Below are 8,339 nucleotides of genomic sequence, written 5' to 3'. Positions count from 1 at the left end.
ATGAAGATGCCTTCCTCTGATTGTTTTATTTGTAGCCTAAGGAAGAAGTTAAGCTCACCCATCATGCTCATTTCAAATTCTCCCTGCATAAGCTTGGCAAACTCTTGACAAAGACTATCATTAGTAGCACCAAAAATTATATCATCCACATAAATTTGTACAAGCAATAAGTCATTTCCTTTTCTTTTAATAAAGAGGGTTTTGTCTACATTTCCTCTCTTAAATTTGTTTTCAATTAGGAAATTACTTAATCTTTCATACCATGCCCTAGGGGCTTGCTTAAGTCCATACAATGCTTTATGCAATTTATACACATAATCTGGATGTAAGTGATTTTCAAAACCTGGAGGTTGTCCTACATAAACTTCCTCCATTATATAGCCATTTAAAAAAGCACTTTTTACATCCATTTGATAGAGTTTAAAATCCATGAAGCATGCATATGCCAAAAGTAGTCTAATAGCCTCTAACCTAGCAACAGGAGCAAAAGTTTCATCAAAATCTATTCCTTCCTCCTGATTATATCCTTTGGCCACTAGCCTAGCTTTGTTTCTTATTACTATTCCATCTTCATCTAGTTTATTTCTATACACCCACTTGGTGCCTATAATTGAAACATTAGGGGGTCTTTTCATTAAAGTCCAAACTTCATTTCTTTCAAATTGGTTTAATTCCTCTTGCATAGCATTCATCCAATTATCATCTTTTTCAGCTTCTTCTAGTGATTTAGGCTCTATTTGTGAAACGAAAGCAAGATAATTACTAGTATTTCTTAGAGAGGATCTAGTTCTTATACCTTGTGAAGGATCACCAAGGATTAGATCCTTTGGATGACCATGTGCATACCTCCATTCCTTAGGAAGATCTTGATTTCTTGATGGAGGTTGATCTTCTTCATCTTGTTGATTTGTATCTTCTTTGATCTCATCCTCATGTTGTTTGTCTTGTATGGAGAATTCCTTCATTCGGTCTTCAAGTATACCTGCATCACCATCTTCTTCTTTTCTAGAAGAATCTCCATTAGCTTCATCAAAAACAACATGAATGGATTCTTCAACAACGAGAGTTTTCTTGTTGAAGACCCTGTATGCTCTACTAGATGAGGAATAACCTAAGAAGATCCCCTCATCTGATTTAGCACTAAATTTGCTTAGATTGTCCTTTCCATTATTTAAAATAAAGCATCGACAACCGAAAACATGAAAATAGCTTATATTTGGTTTCTTACCTTTTATTAACTCATAAGGTGTTTTCTTCAAGATGGACCTAACTAATGCACGGTTCAAAATGTGACATGCAGTATTTATTGCTTCAGCCCAGAAATATTTTGGTAGATCCGATTCGCACAACATGGTACGAGCCATATCTGCTAGTGTGCGATTCTTCCTCTCTACCACCCCATTTTGTTGGGGTGTCCTAGGTGCCGAGAAATTATGATTGATACCATTTTCGTCACAAAACTTTTCAAAGTGCTGATTTTCAAACTCGGTACCATGATCACTCCTAATTGCTTTTAGTTTAAGATTGAGTTCATTCGAAACTCTATTATGAAATTTGATAAAAGCGGGAAAGGACTCATCTTTATGTGCAAGAAATGAAACCCATGTAAAACGTGAAAAATCATCAACAATTACAAGACCAAATTTCTTACCCCCTAGACTAGCAGTTCTAGTGGGTCCAAACAAGTCCATGTGAATTAGTTCCAAGGGTTTTGTTGTTGAGACTATGTTCTTAGACTTGAAAGAGTTTCTTGTTTGTTTCCCTAATTGACATGCAGCACAAATTTTATTCTTTTCAAAGTCTATTTTTGGTAGTCCTTTAACTAGATCCTTTGTAATTAATTTAGAGATTAGATCCATGCTAGCATGCCCTAACCTACGATGCCATAACCAACTAATTTCATTGACTTTGGGATTCATGGCTACAAGACATTGGCCATCCTTCATGGTGAGATCATCAAGATCTATCATGTAAACATTTCCATGCCTATGTCCTGTGAGTATGATCTCATTGTCAATTGGACTACTAATTATGCATAGTGATGATTCAAATGACACTTTAAAGCCCTTGTCACAAAATTGACTTATACTTAATAAGTTATGTTTTAGCCCGTTAACTAACAATACATTATCAATAAATGAGGAGGGTGATATGGAGATTTTACCAACACCAATGATTCGGCCTTTAGCATTATCTCCAAATGTGACTACTCCTCCTTCTTTTGATTCCAAGGTGACGAAGAGACTCTTGTCACCGGTCATATGCCTTGAGCAACCACTATCAAGATACCACATTCTCTTTTTATTTCCGGCTGCAAGGCATACCTGCAAAATGATCATGTGAAGCTCTTAGGTACCCAAGTTTTCTTGGGTCCTTCTTGGTTAGTGTGGTTGGTTCCCTTAGGCACCCATACTTTAGTTATGTTTTTAGCTTTCACAAATGTACTCTTGTTAGTTTGGATCTTTCTTTGAATACAAGAGTAGGCTTTATGTCCATTCTTTCCACAATGAAAGCATGTAGGTTTTTCAGTTTTTACATTTTTTGCTTTTACAAAGAAATTCTTTAGATATTTTTGTTGTTTGTTAGTTTTATATCCTAATCCGGCTTTATTGAAAACAGCTCTCTGATTTGAAAGAATAAGATTTAATTTTTCAGAGCTTTGTGTGAATCTTTCAACAATTGGTTTGTACTTATGTACCTCATTCTTAAGATTTAAATTTTCTTTAACTAGTTCTTCCTTATCTTTTTTAAGAGATTCAACATTTTGTGCAAGTGAGGTATTATTATCGAGTAGGGATTTTATTTTTAGATTTAATTCCTTAATTAGTGTTTTTGCCTTTTCATTTTCAATGCTAAGTTTTGAATTTTTGATTTCTAGGTTAGTAGTGTTAATATTTTTAACGCTCTCCTTTTCAATTAATAGGTTTTCAATATCTTCCTTCAGTTTTTGATTGGAGGCTTTTAATTCTTTATTTTTTGCTCCTAACATACTACAATCACCCATAAGTTCTTGAAAAGCTTCATATAATTCTTCTAAAGTAAAATTTATAGTTGGGTTTTGACATACCTCGTCGTCTTCGAACGCCATGAAGCATAAATTGGCGGTCTCTTCCTTATCTTCCTCGGAGGATGATGTGTCACTATCATCCCATGTTGCCTTCAATGCCTTCTTCTTCTTCTTTCCAAAATACTTCTTTTGTTGAGGGCATTCGGAACGAATGTGTCCCGGTCTCTTGCAGTCATAGCATATGATTGGGTCTCTTCCTTTTTCTTTTTCTTTTTTCCAATCATTTCTCCCTCCAAACTTTTTCTTAGGGAAGGGTTTCTTTTTCCTCATGAATTTTTTAAACTTTCTAACTATCAAACCCAAGTCCTCGTCCTCACTTTCTTTCTCACTCTCACTACTTTCTTCTTCACACGCACTCGAAGCAGCCTTGAGTGCAATTGTCTTCTTCTTTGGCAAATCATCTTCATGTTGCTTCATCGTGAGCTCATGCGTCATTAATGAGCCCAAAAGTTGTTCTAGCCCCAAGGTGTTGAGGTCTTTGGCTTCTACAATCGCCGTGACCTTTGCTTCCCATGCTTTTGGCAAAGATCTGAGAATTTTACTCACAAGCTCTGGGTTAGTATAAGATTTACCCAAACTCTTTAGACCATTAATTATATCGGTAAAGCGTGTAAACATGCATGTGATGGTTTCATTGGGTTCCATCTTAAACAACTCATATTTGTGAACTAGAATGTTCACTTTGGACTCTTTGACTTGATTTGTACCCTCGTGGGTAACTTCAAGCCTATCCCATATTTCCTTAGCGGAACTACATATAGAGACTCTATTGAACTCATTTACATCTAAAGAACAAAATAATGAGTTCATGGCTCTAGAATTGAGTTGAGCCATCCTATCATCATTCTCATCCCAATCCTCATCAGGTTTGGGAACTGATAAGTGCTTAATAATTTATAATTTAGTTACCTTTCCATAGCACTTATCAATATTTTTAAACTGATAAATACATATTTTACCATGAAATTGAACAAACATTGAAGTAAGTTTAAAATATGGTAATTATTCTCTTAAACTAGATTCTGAACTTGTCTCTCCCTTGGTTGCAATCTTTCATGAAAACTACAAAAAAAATTATATAAGGAGATTGTGTTGACCCGACTAAGGTTATAACTAAATGGGCTTTGGTCCTGATTTGATTGAAAGTTATAATTGTATTGGAAAATATTTGATTAACCCTTTTATTAAGTCACGGTCTGATCTGGTTGAGTCCAATCTGAAACAGTTTAGTAAGAATTAAATGACATTGGGCTCGAGAACAAGTTCAAGCCAAATCAACAATCATGACCCACTTCAAACCCAAAGTAACTCCCAACCAATTCTTTACTTGCCTTCATATAAAATTTATAAATTTAAAAACACAAAAAAAAAGAAAATAATGAATATAATAAAATAAATAAAAATAATTTCGGAGAATTCACTGTTCATATGAACAGTGTCCCGTGAAACACTGTTCATATGAACAGTGTTACAAAAAAAATAATAATAATGTAAACAAAAAGCCACTGTTCATCTTCTTCCCCGCAGTGCATCCCGACCATCCACGGCTCCTCCCGTCGAGCCCGCCAAGCCAGATCCACAACCCGATCCTCCCTCAGTCGCGTGCCAAACCCAAGAGGGAAATCAGCGGGGCGTCTTCCGCATCCGGCCACGGCGTCATCTTCATTCCCGGATGCTCCGCCGGCGATCACTCCTCCGCTGCAATCAACGAGCCAACCGTCGGGAATCAAATGCTCCGCATCAGCCCGTTCCAGCACGAGTTCCACGGGGTGCAGCCAGCGACCGGATCCCCCGCCTCTCCTTCCGATCGTAACGCTTCCAATTCATCGTTTGCACAGCACCTGCAACATCTTTCCGTCCGGATTCATCCCTAGCACCAAGCCGTGATCGGCTCCCAACCGCCGGAAACCCAGCTCGGCATTCATCTACAGCTCAGTCCCCGGCTTCTCCGAGATCCAGATACTCCGCATCAGCACCTCCCATCGATCCCGCGGCCATCTCATCCTCTTCCCTCCACCTCCCGTCGATCCAGCGGCCGGCTTCATTTCCAGCCATTACAATCAAACGCTCCACGGATCCCTCCCAAGATCCAGCCACGCCATTGACGCCATTCATCCACTATAAAAGGAGGAGGGCGTTCGGTGGCAGGGGGGAGCTCGGTTCGGAAGAAAACAGGGGAACCCCTGTTTCGGTGAAGAAGAAGAAGGAGAAAGCCGAGAGAAAGAAATAAAAAAAGAAGAGAGAGGGGAGGAGAGAGAATAGTTTGTGATATATTGGGAAGAATGGGAGGTGAAGGCTTTCATTTGAAGATGGAAGGACATCCGGCCACCATGCGCGGCTAAATGTCTAGTCTAGGGCTGGATGAAGCCCTAGCAATGTAACAGGGCATTGTAGTTCTTACTCTTTTAATCTTTTTGGAGTTTGTTTAAATTCTCATCCTCAATAAAAAATTATTTTATGATGTTTAAACCTTGAGCATGCCATTTACTATTCATGTTGCTAAAGTAGTCTAAGATGATCCATGCCTAGGAAGATGAGATGTGCTACACCCTAGATTTAGCATACTTAGGTAGACACTTCATGCTATACCGAAGATGGATCTCCTAAAACTCTTTATGCTTTTATTTTATAAGGCTTGTAGCCAAAATTGCATGCCTCTCCAAAAGATAAGATTAAGAACACAATCCTTGATGCAATGCTATGTGGTGGATTCCAAACCCTAGATCTATTTACTTTGATAAAATTTCAATCCGTACTCATAGTTTGATTTAGTTAAATCAAGTTAGCAAATCCTTCTTGTTGATTTATTTTTAAAAGAAAAATAACTTATTCTTCAATCCCTGTGGACCGACACCCGTAATCACTATCCTACAGGATACGTGCTATTGCATGGTTTATTTTTGAAATTGAAATAATTGATCAATTTTTGGCGCCGTTGCCGGGGATTGCTAGCATAGTTATTTTTCTTATTAAAAAAAAAATTATTTAAAAATTAAAAAAAAATTCTTTAAAAAAAAATTTCTATTATTGTTACTTTTCTTATCTTCTTTTTCTCCCTTACTAATTTTTATTTATTTATTTATTTATTTATCAGGAATCGAGGAAAAAAAATCTGGGATGATCAAAAGGAGAACTACCGGAAAAGAAATGCTGTAGAGGTTTGCAAAAAAAAAAAAAAAAAAAAATAAAATTGCTGGGGAAATTCCCTTTGGTAACCTCTAAACTTTTCTTATTTAAATTAATTATTGGTTTGAAATTTTGTGGTGATTGTTTGATTTTAATTATAGCAAAATTGTGAATGCATGCTTGATACACATACACAAATCAATTTGCACATAGTAAGGGCAATCACCCCAACAAGATAAGAGCCGGATTTCATCACCGGACTCTTGCCCAGCTTAGGTGAACTCAATCTCACATAGTGTCATCTTTAATTAAAATCAATTAGACGTTGGCCCCTAGGGACATTCGAGCTCAATAGGACGAAGATCACCGAAAGTTGCACCAATTTCGCTCTATGGCTTAGTTGATGTCTAGGCAAGCTTTGTCCCTATAAGGGAGACAGTTCATCTGTTCGAGGTAAGTGGGTTTTAAGTGGGACCTTTGCGAACGCATCGTGACCCCTCCACTTACCTGGGAGCTTACCTGGTCAACTCGGTTCATTAGACCGGATTGGAGGCTTAGGTGCCCTCTTCAAACCAGTTAGGAGCTGTCTAGTGATTTTAGGGCAAATCAAGGACTGATGTGTTTTTTTTCTTTTATTGCATGCTTGACTGATCGAGTACTAGTGTATGCACGGTAGTCGTTCTAGAGTACGAAACCTATTACCTTTTGACCCTGAAATAGAACGAACCCTTAGGAATATTCGAGCTAAGATCAAAACATTAGGATCATCCCCACCTCTTAAGATGGCTGAAGAACAACCCAAACTCCTGAGGGAGTAATTTACTCCCACTATTTACACTTCCCCATCTTGCATTCGATTACCTGAGGTAGCAGCTGTACAATATGAAATAAAGTCTAGTGTGATCCAAATGCTCCCATCTTTTTATGGGCTCACCAACGAAGACCCCTACAAACATTTAGATGAATTTCTTGAGATTTGCACCACCGTCAAGATTCAGAACTTCACTGATGATGCCTTGAAACTTAGGTTATTCCCCTTCTCCCTTAAAGATAGAGCCAAACAATGGCTGAATTCTTTAGAAGCTAACTCAATTCGTTCTTGGGATCAAATGCAACAAGAATTCCTTAAAAAATACTTTCCCATAGGAAGAACGAACCAGTTTAGACGTGCCATTACAAGCTTCTCCCAAACTGAGGGAGAAGAATTTCATGAAACTTGGGAGAGATTTAGGGACCTAATCCGTAAATGCCTTCATCATCAAATACCTAAGTGGCAGCTAGTGCAATGCTTCTATGATGGATTGACTGAACGAAACCGTCATATGATTGATGCTGCATGCGGGGGGACTTTCATGCTTCGAAATGAGCATGAAGCATGGCAATTATTTGAAAATCTTAATGAAAACTCCCTCCACCATGCTTCATGTTCTCGTCAAGCACCCCCGAATTCTCAAAGAAGAGGAACCATTTGTGAAATAAGTAATTCTATGGACCTGTCTAGCAAGGTAGATGCATTGTCCCATAAGATTGACCAACTGATGGTAGGGGGACATGTCATTAGCTCTTCCCAAGCACAAGTGTGTGCTATCTGTTCTAGCCCATCACATTCTATTCATGAGTGCCCCTCAGCACCCCAATTTCCCGAACTCGTACAAGAACATATCAATGCTGCTCAAACACAGCCCAGGCCGAGTAATGACCCATTTTCCAATACATATAATCCGGGATGGCGGAATCATCCAAATTTCTCTTGGAGACAGCAAGCTTCGAACTCTGCCCAACCCCACTCTCAAAATTTTCAAAATCCTCAGAATTTTCATCTCTACCGTCCCTCAACTCAATTTCAATACCCTCCCCCTCCAACCCAAAGAAATACAGCCTTTGAGGAGAAAGTGTTGACTGCCCTTCAAGGTTTGGAGGCAAATACACAACTATTGCACTCTCACACACAATCAATTGCTAAGCTAGAATCCCAAATAGGTCAACTAGCCAATGCATTAAATAAACGAGAGGAAGGTAAGCTTCCAAGTCAACCAATGAGTAATCCAAGGGGACAATACGTGGCTCAAGAAACCCGACTAAATCATGAGCAAGCCAATGCTTTGACTACCCTAAGGAGTGGTCGTATAATAGATAATAAGGTTAG

General features: G+C 38.4%; 1 non-coding gene across 1 annotated transcript; it reads right to left on the bottom strand.

Annotated features, from left to right (window-relative positions):
* Nucleotides 1-7,351: 7,351 nt before the first annotated feature.
* Nucleotides 7,352-7,457, bottom strand: LOC120104781 (small nucleolar RNA R71). The gene has a single exon (XR_005507144.1). It is a non-coding gene; the product is annotated as a small nucleolar RNA R71 (small nucleolar RNA).
* Nucleotides 7,458-8,339: the final 882 nt, after the last annotated feature.

The sequence above is a fragment of the Phoenix dactylifera genome, chromosome 8 (genome assembly GCF_051530095.1).
Source record: "Phoenix dactylifera cultivar Ajwa chromosome 8, Ajwa_hap1_PhDact_Kaust_v1.1, whole genome shotgun sequence".
NCBI classification, from domain to species: Eukaryota; Viridiplantae; Streptophyta; class Magnoliopsida; order Arecales; family Arecaceae; genus Phoenix; species Phoenix dactylifera.
Note: the sequence above shows the minus strand (reverse complement) of the source record. Positions and strands in the feature narration are given on the sequence as shown.